The sequence below is a fragment of the Triplophysa dalaica genome, chromosome 10, assembly GCF_015846415.1.
Source record: "Triplophysa dalaica isolate WHDGS20190420 chromosome 10, ASM1584641v1, whole genome shotgun sequence".
In the NCBI taxonomy this organism is placed as follows: domain Eukaryota; kingdom Metazoa; phylum Chordata; class Actinopteri; order Cypriniformes; family Nemacheilidae; genus Triplophysa; species Triplophysa dalaica.
In genome coordinates this window covers 14868346-14882560 of record NC_079551.1, presented here as the reverse complement: position 1 = coordinate 14882560, position 14215 = coordinate 14868346, and the positions used below count along the sequence as shown (strand labels likewise).

The following is a 14215-nucleotide window of genomic DNA, read 5'->3' as shown; positions in this document are numbered from 1 at the left end:
ATAACTTAAACAAGAACTCTGACTGACTAAACTATAAGACAAACACTGGTAACAAACACTAGACTAAACTCACTTAGACACGGGAAACAGGAACAAGGTAAGACGACTGGAAACAGGAACATGAACAGGTACAGCATACAGCAAACAATGCACGAGCACAGGACAATGAAACATGAGGACTCTTTATAGGAGACAAACACAGGATCATAACGAGCAACAGGTGCTGGGGATTAGCACTAAGGAGAGGCTGACGAGGAACGAGATGTAGGGAACAATGACAAGACACGAGAAAGAACTAGGTCTTTCCCACATAAAACCATCAGGCAATGCCATGGCTCCACTTGAGACAGGAATAAAACATGACATGGTAGTGGAACCATGACATAAGCCCCCCCTTAAATGAACGCCTCCAGGCGTTCACCAAGGGGTAACTAACAGGACAAGACCGACTGGGAAACAGACAAAAACCAGACAGACAAGGGGCATACAAGATATAATAACAAATGGGTTGGGGTGAGACAACAAAAACAACAAACAAGGGAGGGGGGGCGGGGGCAAACGAGGAAACATGGGAAGTCCAGAAGGGGCAGGGCTGGGTGGGGAAGTTCCAGCCCTTGGGGACGCGCCAGAGCGCGGAGCCCCAGGGGACTTGACATGGGAAGTCCTGGGGGGAACTGCTCTTGTCCCCTGCGGGACTGCTGGGCTGGACCATGGCTGGGCAGCCGGACTTGACGGCGGCTGGGCAGCCGGACTTGACGGCGGCTGGGCAGCCGGACTTGACGGCGGCTGGGCAGCCGGACTTGACGGCGGCTGGGCAGCCGGACTTGACGGCGGCTGGGCAGCCGGACTTGACGGCGGCTGGGCAGCCGGACTTGACGGCGGCTGGGCAGCCGGACTTGACGGCGGCTGGGCAGCCGGACTTGACGGCGGCTGGGCAGCCGGACTTGACGGCGGCTGGGCAGCCGGACTTGACGGCGGCTGGGCAGCGACCTCTGGCGGCGGCTGGGCAGCGACCTCTGGCGGCGGCTGGGCAGCGACCTCTGGCGGCTGCTGGGCCGGGCTCGGTGCCGGACGGACCGTCACCTTCCCACAGCGCCCCCCCAAAAAATATTTGGGGTTTGACACCACCGGACTCGGGACCACAGGACTCGGGACCACAGGACTCGGGACCACAGGACTCGGGACCACAGGACTCGGGAAGGAGGTTTCCCGCGACGTCGCCCCAAGTCTCTAGCCACCCACCCAACTCTGACTCCACCAGAAGAACCGGCGGCCATGGAGCTCGAGCCAGAGGGTACTGAGTCCCCCAGGGCAGCGGCGGCCAGGACGAGACCCTCCGAAGCGCTCGACTGTGGGGTGAAAGTCCCATGTGGAACCTCACCCCCGGGATCGCTCCGGTTGGTCACGTACCTGACCATGTCCGCAAACCCTAAGGGAGCCAGCAGCCTCTTCTCCGACGGTGTGAGGCGCCGGGTGAGGCAGCAGTTGAAGATCGTCTTCAACTCCGCCTCACCAAACTCGGTCACCTCTGCCACCGCCGAGAATGCCCTGGCGAACTCCCGGTCACCGTAACTCCCCTGGCGGAATCCAAGCAGCAAGTGGGCTTGGCGAGACCGCAAGGACGACGTCGTACCGTCCATGCTGCCTACTGGGTTCGATTTTGGCTCGTGCATTCTGTCATGATTCTCGGATTGAGACATGGCGTGAGAACCCAATTGCAGGCAGACATGGACGGTAGATGTGACAGGGATGTTTATTAACAAATAAACACAACAAAACAAGACAGGCAAAACAAAAACCCACGAGGGGGAAAACAGGACAGGAATATATATAACTTAAACAAGAACTCTGACTGACTAAACTATAAGACAAACACTGGTAACAAACACTAGACTAAACTCACTTAGACACGGGAAACAGGAACAAGGTAAGACGACTGGAAACAGGAACATGAACAGGTACAGCATACAGCAAACAATGCACGAGCACAGGACAATGAAACATGAGGACTCTTTATAGGAGACAAACACAGGATCATAACGAGCAACAGGTGCTGGGGATTAGCACTAAGGAGAGGCTGACGAGGAACGAGATGTAGGGAACAATGACAAGACACGAGAAAGAACTAGGTCTTTCCCACATAAAACCATCAGGCAATGCCATGGCTCCACTTGAGACAGGAATAAAACATGACATGGTAGTGGAACCATGACATATATACAGGACTTGGGAGCAGTTCAGACAGAACGCATCTTTGCATCAAAAAATTCATGAAACAGCGATCAGGAATAGTTTGGAAAGTGCAGTGCAAACCATGGGTCTTGTTGCACTCTTTTGATAACAGAAATTGTCATATGTCAACTTTCTATTGTAAACAAAAGTCGGGTCTTCTGAGTGGCTAACTGCTGTTGAACTAACATTGATGAGCTGCGCTGTGTGTAATAATGTAAATCATTCAACTGGACACAGTTTATTAAAAGCCTGGGGCTTAAGTGAATGCACAAAAAACAACATACCCATCTGTGAGTGGTTTTGGATAAAAGAATCTTCTAAATGACCGAATGTAAATGTAAATGTAAACTTACATTGGTTTATTCAAATTTCGCAGAACTTGACACCTAAAAAAAACACTTTCTAACCACTAGACCACAATTATTCCTTGCATAATTTACATTTCTGCTTCAAGACAAAAACAGTCCATGCATTACAAATCAAGCAATATCAATAACCATTAAAGATGGCAAACTGTGATCTCTTTGACACATTTCTGTTGTTTTAAATCGAATTTATTTACTTTGCCTTCTACTGTCTTCTACACGTGACTTCTGCATGCTTATATCAGCATTTTTTTACTCTCCTCTAGATGTCCCTCAACAGAGCAGCAATGCATGAGAATTGTTTATATGATTTTTTTGCTATGGTAAATACTTCCACAATTGCTGAAATAATCCCTTTATTCCACAGTATTCAGTGCTATTTTATTGATTAAAAAAAATGTGCACATTAAATTTGCCATGGCCCCCTGCTGGTCATGCCCAATAGGCTGAACGTCAACGTCGATCAACTAAAATCAAAGCATACATTTTCTTACCAGAAGTGCAAGTTATTTATTTTAAACTATTTTTTACAAGGTAGAAAATAAGTTAAAAAACACATGCATAACTCGCACTTATAATTAATTCATCATTATTAGCATTATTAAAAAAAGGAGTGAATACATTTTTTCTAGAATCTTTTGCATGAGCAAGTACAGCATTCCAGTGCTTTTATAGTAAATCTCATCACACTTAAATACAAGACTGTTATCTTGTGTCATTCCAGTATCTCCCGACTTCCTCCGAAGCTTCAGTCCATGATGTCCCGGTGATTGAAGCTGACGTGAAGTCACAGTGATTGAAAACAGTTGTTGTAAATCTCAAAAAAAATGTTTTGTTTTAGATATTAGTGTTTAAACTGTTTAATGAATGTTCTTTGTAGTTCTTTATAAATATTTTCTCAATTCAAGTCCATTTACAAAATTTCTTGATATAAAAATAAAATTGTGTTTCGTATTAATGTGAACTGAAAATACTGTTTGAACATCCAGCATAAAACAACTTATCATTTGCTGTATTGTAACATTTTTCCTTTACAAACATTTTCTTTATTTAGTTATTTTGGAGTAGACATAACATGTACATCGTTTCAATTTAATAGTATATTAAGAAAAGGTTATTTTATATCTCTTTTCATAAACCCATTTGCAGTATGACAGTTCTTTACTGTGTAAAATGTATTGTTGGGACTTTGCTGTTATGTTTGTTTTTCGTTTTGGTCAGTTTAATAAGAAACATTCAATAAATAAACAACGTTGAACTTATTTTACCAAAGTTTGGTCTGATTCACGCCACCTTTGAATTAGTCAATGCATCTTAATACATGTTTTAACATAATTCACCCATGTCATCTCGACAATTATATTTTCTCAACTATTCTTATTCATTTTTACGTTTGTATCAAGTATTGACATATTAATCTCACCTCAGTGTTACTGCAAGTCGCTGTTTCGGCCATCCTGTTGTTTGTAGTATGTCTCGTCAGGTTGGCTGCGATCAGAGACAGAATGTGATCCATTTGGTTTGCTGTCATCCTAAAGTATTTGATCTTCAATCATCGAAGTAAAGAGAAATACATTATTCAAATTTATAATGTTCTCTAATAGAAGACAGTGTTAAAAATGTTTGTCAAAATTCTCTCATGTATCTGTTTTTTTAAGGATTTTTTCCTTCTGTTACATTTTGTACGACCAATGAAATCACGATTAAAAGACAAAACAAACAGTTTTCAATTGTCTTCCTTTTTGATAACATTGAAAATGCATTATGAGTTATGAAAATACAAAAGATGAGTTATTTTGTATCAGTCTATTTAACAGACCACTCTGGAATATGTAAACAACACGGGCCCAGAAGGTTTTCTTTATTTCTATTCAGTTCTAAATATTCTATTCAATGTATGTTTTTCTATCCTTTGTGTAGTGTTAAAAAGCTGGAACAAGAAGAAATTCATTTATGTGAAAGATATACTTGAGGTATGATTCAAATAGATCTTTGGTTGGTGGCCTCATGACCATTCAGCTTTAGTTTTATTAGAATGAGTTTAATGGGGGAGTAAAATTTCCACAATTTTAAACTTACACCTGCCAAAAGTGTATTCCCCCTTTATCTCACCTTAATATTATCACAGGCACATCACATATAAGATTCAGACATATCTTTATATAGAGGTTGTGTCTTTAAAAGCATTTGACTGGAGCTTCAACACAGTGGGTTTATGATGGGGAGTAATCTGTTATTTTGATAGTTTTCTTCAGTATTCCTGTTCTACAAATGAATGCAAATAGAAGTAATGCTTTTGTTTGTTACCAGTTCACAGAAAAATAAAAACAGATAGAATTCAGATTAAATGAAAATGGTCTTATATGCATTATGGATTCTGGATACACAAGCATGCAAAAGTTAAGGTTGGTGAATAGCATGATGTCTTCTTTTAAATTATATACAAGCAGAAACATTAAAAACATGAATTAGAGAAATGTAGTCATTGATTGGTAGATGGATGGTTGGGAGGTTATATTAAATGTACCTCTAGAATTTTCAGCTGGATCCACGGGATACATTCTAGGAGTCGTTAATAACTGCCATCACTAGACTCTAACAGTAAGTAGTTTTTGCTTGCTACCTATAATGCTGTTGTGTTTCTATAACAATTAAACAGTACGCTTTTCCCAATCAATTAATACATACCGTTGAAGCATAGCCAATGTAAAGGTGGGTTTGGCTTTTCTGTATTTGCCTTTTTAATGTGAGCTCATATGTTGCAAATTAAGGTCATGATCCTACAAGAGAAGAGGGCTCTATATCTGGATCCTATGGGGGAGAGTCAAACCAACCTAAATAGATGCCAGAATGTGACAAGGTAATCCAGCCTTCTGTGCTAGTAATGTGAAATTTGTTATAATCATGAAATTACAGTTTCGTTGATTGATAACACACGGTTATGAACAAACTCACAATTTTCTTAGAACTTTAAAACAGTATTACAACTACACCAATCAGTTCAAACCTTTAACTGTTATATCTTATCCAGTTAGTATAGTCCAGTTTGTATTCAGTTTAAAATGACTCATATAATAAATACACAGACTTCCTTTTGAACAGTAGCGAGATCAATTCATAACACAATCACTAACTAGTGCGCAGGAATCACTCTGCCGATCTCTGTTATTGAAATAAATGGAAAACTATGAACTTTTTGCCCAACAAGTCCAGCAACAGGACATCATTAAAACTCATTAACTTGCCCACAGCATTCCCTCGCTTAACACCCCAAAGACAGTTCAAATATCAAATTAACCTAATAACTTGTAGATTGAAGGTGTATCAATGCATATTTCCAGATTGTCAGCTCGGCGCCTGAAGCTGTTGGAGCTGCTGCTCATCTGAGCCACTTCTTTAATGTGATCAGGACACATACATGACACAAGATGATCCACAGTTCAGAGTTCACATGTCCATCACAAACAACAGAAATTTGCATCACTACCAATAATTTGCTGTCCTTAAATGGGCACGCAATCTTCCTTTATACCAGATGTACAGCGCTGAGACTTGGATCCACATCCATTCACCAAGTTCAATTCAATATTATTTATATAGCGCTTTTTACAATGTGCAATATTCCAAACAAGATCATTCTAATACAGTTCATTGGCCTTCTAAAAGTAGGATTAGAGATGATAGGTTCTCAAATTCAAAATCCATTCTGTCTTAAGACAATGTCGACAAAGGGAACTTTTGTTACCTACAAGGTATGAACTAAATAAAAACATTTTTGAAAGGGCTGGAATGGTGGTATGGTTATCTGAAATATGTAAAAAAAATCATGTGTTGGGTTTTTCCCAGATTGCATCACATATATGTGTTGTGAGGCCCCAGAGTAGCAAAATTAAAAAATAAATAAGTAAAAATGCTAGGCACTCTTTTACTCTTGGGTTTTCTTTCCAAATTGTTTTAGATCATTCATGAGGCAAAAAGGATTTCATATATCCAGATGAGTCTGTGGCAAACTCCCACACCAACTGCAAAGTGATTACTCTTGATGTGTGGCTTTGTCTTCAACTCAACTCAACTTTATTTATATAGCGCTTTTTACAATTTTCATTGTTACAAAGCATCTGTACATGTTTAGTAAAACAACTAAAGGCATATACCTGTAAAAACAAGAAAAAGGTGAAAACGACAAAAGACAGACATACAAATGCTCCACACACACAATGTGCATACATACTTACTAGTGGTGGGCATAGATTCATTTTTTAATCTAGATTAATCTAGATTAAAATGGCTCATTTGAAGTCTGCCGAGAGAGAGAGAGAGAGAGAGAGAGGGAGAGAGAGAGAGAGAGAGAGAGAGGGAGGTGTTGTTTGTTGTAACAGGAGATCATTACTTACTTTGTGCTCAAAGTGATGCTCGGAGCTCCAGTGGTTTCCTCTGTGGGTGAACGAGGAAGATGGTGAACAATTCCAGGATGCTTTTTTTTCCATTGGTTGTTGCGTTAAATCTTACGCAGATACAATAGTGCTATTTTCTGATTGGCTATTGTGTAGCCTATTTCTTTTTTTTGATTGGCTGATAAGTGGCAGGCTCGATTAAAAACTCCAGGGGAGACGCGCTTGATTCCTGCCAGTTTCCATAGTGAGAGCGACGCGACCAGATAACTTTTGGGCGCTGCGGCTTAAAAAATGTATTATAAATAGTTTTTCTGCGTGAGAAATACAATGTGTGGCGGGAGTGCGTGACAAAAGACCGAAATGAGTGACTGTCACGCTCAATGCGTGACACTTGAGAGCCCTGGTGCTACCCAAATAATGACTTAAAGTAAGTCTTTGAGAAGGGGTGTCTCAAGCCAGGTGGCGCATTAGACCAGGGGCTCATCTCCTGTTTCCAAAATGCATCACAAACTGCTTGAGAAAGCTGTTCTACTATGATAATTGGTGATGAAAATAAATTATGTTCAATAAGATGTACTTGTGTTTACTTCCGCATTAGCTAAGGGATGATTTGCGTTTAGGTGGTACTTGAGACTGGAAGAACTCCTACAGTAAACAAATTCCAAATTGAACAAGGTGCAAACAACCTAATTACATTTAATACTTTTAAAACTTAGAAATATTTTTTAAAAGGGTCAGTTCTGGTCCTTGATTTTGATCCTGATTCTAAGCCGTTATAAAAAAACAGTAACCCACTGCTTCTTGGGGCTTATTGCTTTATTTTGCAACAGTTGCTGAACTGCTCCTTTTAGAAGAGCCCCAGTCTCCGTTATTAATTTTCCAGATTAAAATAAAGCATATTCAATATTGTAATGCTTTACAGACTATCGCACAAAAATCTTGCAAAAGTTACAATACATTGTTGAAAACCAACAAGAAATCCTGGCCATGCAGCGACAATTGCTGGCTTCTGTGACGGTGGCAGAGGATGGAGGAGACCTGCTTGATAATGGGCCGTGTCAGACAGTGGTAGAACTCCAACTGCTGGACACAGAACTTGCCCACAAGGACAAACGAACCAAGATGGTAAATATATATAAATATATCGCAGGAATGTTAATGTACATTTAAAAATCTGCTTGCAGCCGCTGTTGTAGAATTAAACTGGATTCCTACAGTGATTCACTATTTATAGTGTTGGGCCGCATTTCCCCAAACCTTCTTATCGCCAATCGGTCCACAAACCTTCATAGTTAAGTAGCTTCTGTAAGTCATACGTTCAGAAGGTTGGTCTGGAGCGCTCATAGATCTAATTTATCACTGTTTAATCTGAGAAAATCATCCAGTGTCCAAGCACAATAAACAAAGGATCATTTTTGGTTGCTGGATGAACTTTTTTTTATGCACATCAAGTGGCTTTACGTGACTCTCCTTATGACCCAATGTTTGAGAACCTGTGATATAAATGACCTTACTGCCAGTTAGTGTAGCGGGTTGATACATTTGCGCATGAGATTTTGGGTTTGCACACTCATTTTACAATTAAATAAAAACATGTCTGGATTTAGGTTGCAATTTGGTTTATCCTATGAGTCCTAATAAATGCAACTTTAACTAATTCTAAAGTGCTTCTTTATAAAGAATGCTGCTATCTCACATAACGCAGTAAAGCAGTCTACTAAAATGCATACTAAATTCTTATTCATTTACTTACCCTCTTATCATTTCACACCAGTACGACTTTTCTCTACAAAACACATAAAAGTTTGCTATTTTGAAGAATGTTGGTAACCATTATTCATTGACTTGACATTGGTTTTGTGTCAATACATCAATATACAATATATCCTAATCAGTTTTGACTTAAAATAACTTTTCTTAATAAGCACAAAGAACATACAGTTGTATCTGAAGAGAAATGAACTTGTTTTGTGTAGAGTTTATATTTACTGTTTATCACTGTTAAAATAAATCCCCATCTAAAAAATGCTGGTGTGTTTTTAACCCATGGCTGGGTCAATATTGGACAATACAGATGGTTGGGTTATTTCAACCCAAATGTTGGCTTGTGTTCAAGGTTGGGTAACATAACCTGCTTTATAACAGTTATGATGTACATTGGCCTTTTATTTATTAGGGTGAATCAAATGATGAAGACACTCTGTCTGTGTGTTCTGAGACAGTTTCAGAGGTGAATGCACTGGGCTGTTTATTATGGCACACATTTGAATGTCATAATTAAGTGACTGGCCCTTACACATCTCTTTTACTGTAGGATTTTTCACAACCTGCCCCAGAAACTGAAGCCTCTACCTCAATGGGCTACAGAAGGAATGTGAACAAGGTAATGCTTTAAACCTTTGACATAAATTACAGTCAGTCCTATGTTTGTAGAAAGTCATGCCACTTTTAGTGATTTGATCAACCTCCAGAAAACGTGTAATGATTGTTTTTGGTGGAATTGTTTCAGGGTGAAACTGACTCGGTCAGGGCCCTTTACAAAAGGAGTCTAGAACTAGACTGTTCGGTGAGGGAGCTGGACTGTGAGCTGAGGAGGCTCCAAACTAAAAAAAAAATCACATCTCAGCATGTGAATTTTTTTTAACCAAGTAACCCTTTAGTATGAACACTTTGATTGTTTATTAATGTAATTTACTCTTGCTCTCTTTCTTCCTCCACATGACCAATTAAACAGATTGAGACCTATCTGCAGTGTTAGTGTGCTTTAAGTAAAATATTGTGTTGTGATTGCATCTCTGACAGCTGCGCCAGCTGGGTGGTCAAGTGTGATGGGGTCAATTTCATCAGGGAGAAGCTGGTTTTGTGGTGGTTCTCGCTCCTTGGCACATTCAGCCACTATCTGTGATGCCCGCTCTGGTGACACTCTTAAATGCCTAAGGCAGTTGAAACATGCCTTTAGGATGCCAAAGGTCATCTCGATCTTGACCCTGGTTTTACTGAGGGCCACATTGAAACGGTTTTGTGGCCCTGTCTGAGGGTCAGGGTAGGGGTTTAGCAAAAACATCTGGCATGCATAACCTCTATCTCCTACCAACAGGCCATCAAAAACCCCTGTCATAGAACAGAAAAGGGACTTTCTGTTCACATAATCTGCTTCATGTTCTCCTAGCGCTTGGGAGATTGCAACATGCGTGCGGTCTATTGCTCCTATGACTCCTATGACTAGGGAATCCTATCATTTGAATGAAAAATATATATTTAAAACCATTCCTAACATTTAGCTACCGCATACTATTGTATAATAGATAGAGTGTGAATTATGAGCATTCAAAAAAATGAGCGTGAAAGGTTAAATTTGTTCATGTAATGTAACCCTATCAAGATATCTTACCGGCAATTTTATAAAAGCCCTCTTTTATGGACATGGTGGATAAATGTCCAGGGAACACAATGAAGCTATTTATGTACCCCTGCAGAGCGAGGAGCACCTTGCGAATGGTTCGACAGACCGTGTTTTTCCCTAGATTCTCTGCATCACAGACCACTTACAAGTATGTACCACTTGCAAAAAAACGCAACGCAATACATATCATTGGTGGTACAGTAAGGACATGGCTTTGACGAGTCACATTTGTTATGTGCGGCTCAAGAAGTTCGCAAAGATAAGACATTCCTTCCGCGGAAAATCTGTATCTTTCGTACAAGTAACTATCAGGAAAGTCAAGGGGATTTTGTCTGTCCCTAAAAACTCTTTCTCTACGAAGTGCTCGTCTAATAATTTGTGTGGAGATGTCCACAGGATTTGGGAGAAAAGGTGAAGCCATTGCAACAGAGAACAGCCGCCGGGAACCTATATGTTTCTTTGCTCACAGCTGATTGGTCAAACTTCCGTCTGAGATCTCGAATCCAGAGCAGGTTAGCCGTGCAGTGTAAGATACCATGGCGACGAACACCGATTAAAGCCAAGCTACTTTCATGGTACCTAAAACCCAGGGTTGGCACAAACTAATCTGAAACATAACTGGCTAGCAACCTAAACCAGCTTCATGGTACAGGCCCCTGATACGGTGTAGTCTCAGCAGGTAATTTGAGTTCTTTTATCAAAGTTCTTGACTGATTTCTTGGGTTTGTCTGGAGTTTGTTCCGGGATGCCTGTGAAGACTAAATTGTCCCTTATGATGCACGTTTGCAAATCCTTAATGTTTTCTTTCATGGTTTTGCTTTCTGCGGTGACGAATGTGAGTTTAGTGGTAAGTGCATGAACTCAATCCTTTAAAAAAAATGAGAGCGTCTCAATCGGTTCCTGGAAATTCTTGTGTATAACTTTAATTAATGCGACCCTTGTATCAAGTCCAGAAAGTTTATTTTCGATGGAGTAAAATGTCAGTTAAAAGTGCAGTTTACTAGAATGCGAATTGGGATGAGTCTCTTGGAGATTGGAGTGCTGTTACCTTTACTTTTTTTGTTGTGATCTGGTTTGTCCCCGTTTATGTTGCAGCAGAGTGTGTTGTTGTGTGCGTCGATATAATCTTCAAGAGAATCCAGGTTGTAGAAGTGACTCCTGCCACTTCTACCAACACATCATCACTGAAAGCATGTGTTTATGATATAATCATGGCTGGCTAGTGGCCGCATGAGGCTAAACGCAGCGCGGAAAACAAACATGTCTTTTTTGAAAGTCTGTAGTTGTCACGGGTAGACACAGAGGAGGAATGAAGATGACCACAAACAAGTTAATCCTATTCCAATAGGGTTTTATTGATGACGAACATGGGAGCAGGAGAACAGGGTTGACACAACCAGTTAGACAATACAATAACCGACCAGGAAATGAGGAAAACACAGAGCTTAAATACAGGGGAAAACAGAATCAGGTGCGGGACTAATTAACAATAACGAATGACAGGTGAAAACAGTTGACAAAGCAAAACAGGTGGGAAACACAGGCAGGGGACAGACTGGAGTATTACAGTAATTGTTTAATCTAAACGCCATCTTTCACCGGCCATTACTTTCCCAGATCTTTTGAAGGTTTTGTACCTAGTGATGTTAAGAATATTTCTTCTTATGTCGCTGATAATGTATGAACGTCTAAGTCATATATTTAACCTTTTAGTTTTCACATGGAGCAACAGCCCATAGTAAATAAATACAACTGGAAACTAGTTTGTCGTACGATTTCAAGACGGAAGTACGTCACAAGGCTAAATGCAAGTAGTCCATTATCAAAACAAACAGTCTTGGACATTTGTCTACATCTAAACTCTGTAAAAACAAGCTCCATGTTTCACTGCTACTTTCATGTTCTCTTTAAAATCATTTTAATTTGAAAAATGTGCAGTGGGAAATTTTATTGTCTGGGTGCATGCACTGACAATAGGTAGGCAAAGTGTGTTGCTCGGCATCGGTTGCATACATGTATGGTCAAACTGAACAGTAGAAAGCTTGTCTATCTGAAAGAAGTTATATGGCATATCTTTTTATGGCAGTAAACATCTTTTTTTCTTAAAGCAGGTTAAACATTAACATCAACATTCTGGAATGAACTCATTTGCCCTAAAGCTCCATTAAAAAATTTGTGGAAGCGATATGAGGATTTTCACCTCTTTGGCATGTTTAAGAGTGCCAGTCTCACTCAATTGAGAGTGAAGATGAGACACAATGTAATGAGAGTCCACCTGAAAAATATGCCAGGGAGAAGGCAATTTTATTACAATGCCTGTTAAAACATGAAAATAGGTTTGTTTTAAAGATGATATGTACCAGTAGAATAGAATGCTCAGAAATGCAGTGTAACAAAAACAAGACTTCGCAAAGATGGAACGAACAGACCAGGCTTATGTAGGCAGAAGTGACAAGGTTAACTACAAACAGGTGAGTGTGATCAGTGTTCAATGAGTCCGGGTAACGGATAATGGGAAATGTAGTGGGCAAAGTGTGCCTGTGATAAGGGGAGTGCCCTCTAGTGGATTTGAGAGGGCACTCCAGCTGGTGACTGTGACAGTATCTTCATTGTCATATGTGGCAAAAGTGTTGTATGTCGGAATAATAAAATGTAATAGCCTATAAGGCGGCCATAATTGTTCGGAGTTGCGACTCGCCATTTTCAACAAAAAAATCAACATGAGGGATTTAGCCTATGTAAGTTTAAAGAAGAATGTTTTAAAGCGTAAAATTTATTGTCACGTAAGTTTCAGGTTCGGCTTTTTTGAACGAGGCCTGTGTCTGAAGCGGGCAGCTTATGCAGAAACTTTGACATTTCGTCCATGTGTTGCATGTGTTCCATTTAAGATGGTCCTAGGTTGTATTTATTCAAGATGAATTCTTAATAACACAAAAGAGGCTATTTTGAAGAATGTGTAATGTATTAACAAAAAAGCCCCATATCTCTGCAATAGAATGTGATAGAGACACAGGAGTTGCTTTGTTTTACTAATGGCTTCGTTTATTATCAATTGACAGCTGCCAAGCCACGCCCATAGCAACCAAACAGATTATTTTAGCAACCATCTAGCCAGACCTACATCTCTATAGTAGAATACGGTAAAGACACAGTGGTTGGTTCGGTACTCATGGATGAGTACCTTAGTCGCCTTAGACTGCTCGAACCCCGTGATTGCTGCTTTCAGCTATATTTGCTATTAAGGTTTTATCCTGTAATTAATTTTAATGTCCAATGTTGTTTTTAAAGACTTTTATAGGTTGATCCTTCAGCACCTCAGGAAGATGCAAGAGGATATTAAAGAATTGCAGCAGCAGTCTGCGTTAACACAAAATGAGTTACTGCAGCCAACCAAAGGGTCTTATGAAGACATGGCTTTACCAGAATGCATTGTGCTACCATTGATGAACAGGATGATGCTAGAGCAGCTTGAAAGACAGCTGTGTAGTTACACGGAGTTACAGCAGAAATTGGTAATTGGCAAGAAATTAATATTGGACGTTTTATATTCAGTAAACACAATAAGCTGCTATAAAGACTTCTTCACATTGATGTCATAGAAGAATGATTTTTGGTTCCCCAACGAAGTCAAAGGGAAACACAAATTTTGCAGAACCATTTTACAGAACTTTTTGTTGTGGATATGTTTTAGATTCCTCATTAAACCATATAGCTAAAAATAGTTCTTCTTTGGCACCATTAAGCATCTTCCACACTTAGGAATGTTAACTTTCTATAACAATTGGTGAAGTAGTTGAACCACTTTTTGTGTTTTGCACTGC

The 14215-nt window shown here is 40.0% G+C and overlaps 1 pseudogene; it reads right to left on the bottom strand.

Annotated features, from left to right (window-relative positions):
• Positions 1-9755: 9755 nt before the first annotated feature.
• On the bottom strand, positions 9756-10815 carry LOC130430652 (putative nuclease HARBI1; annotated as a pseudogene).
• Positions 10816-14215: the final 3400 nt, after the last annotated feature.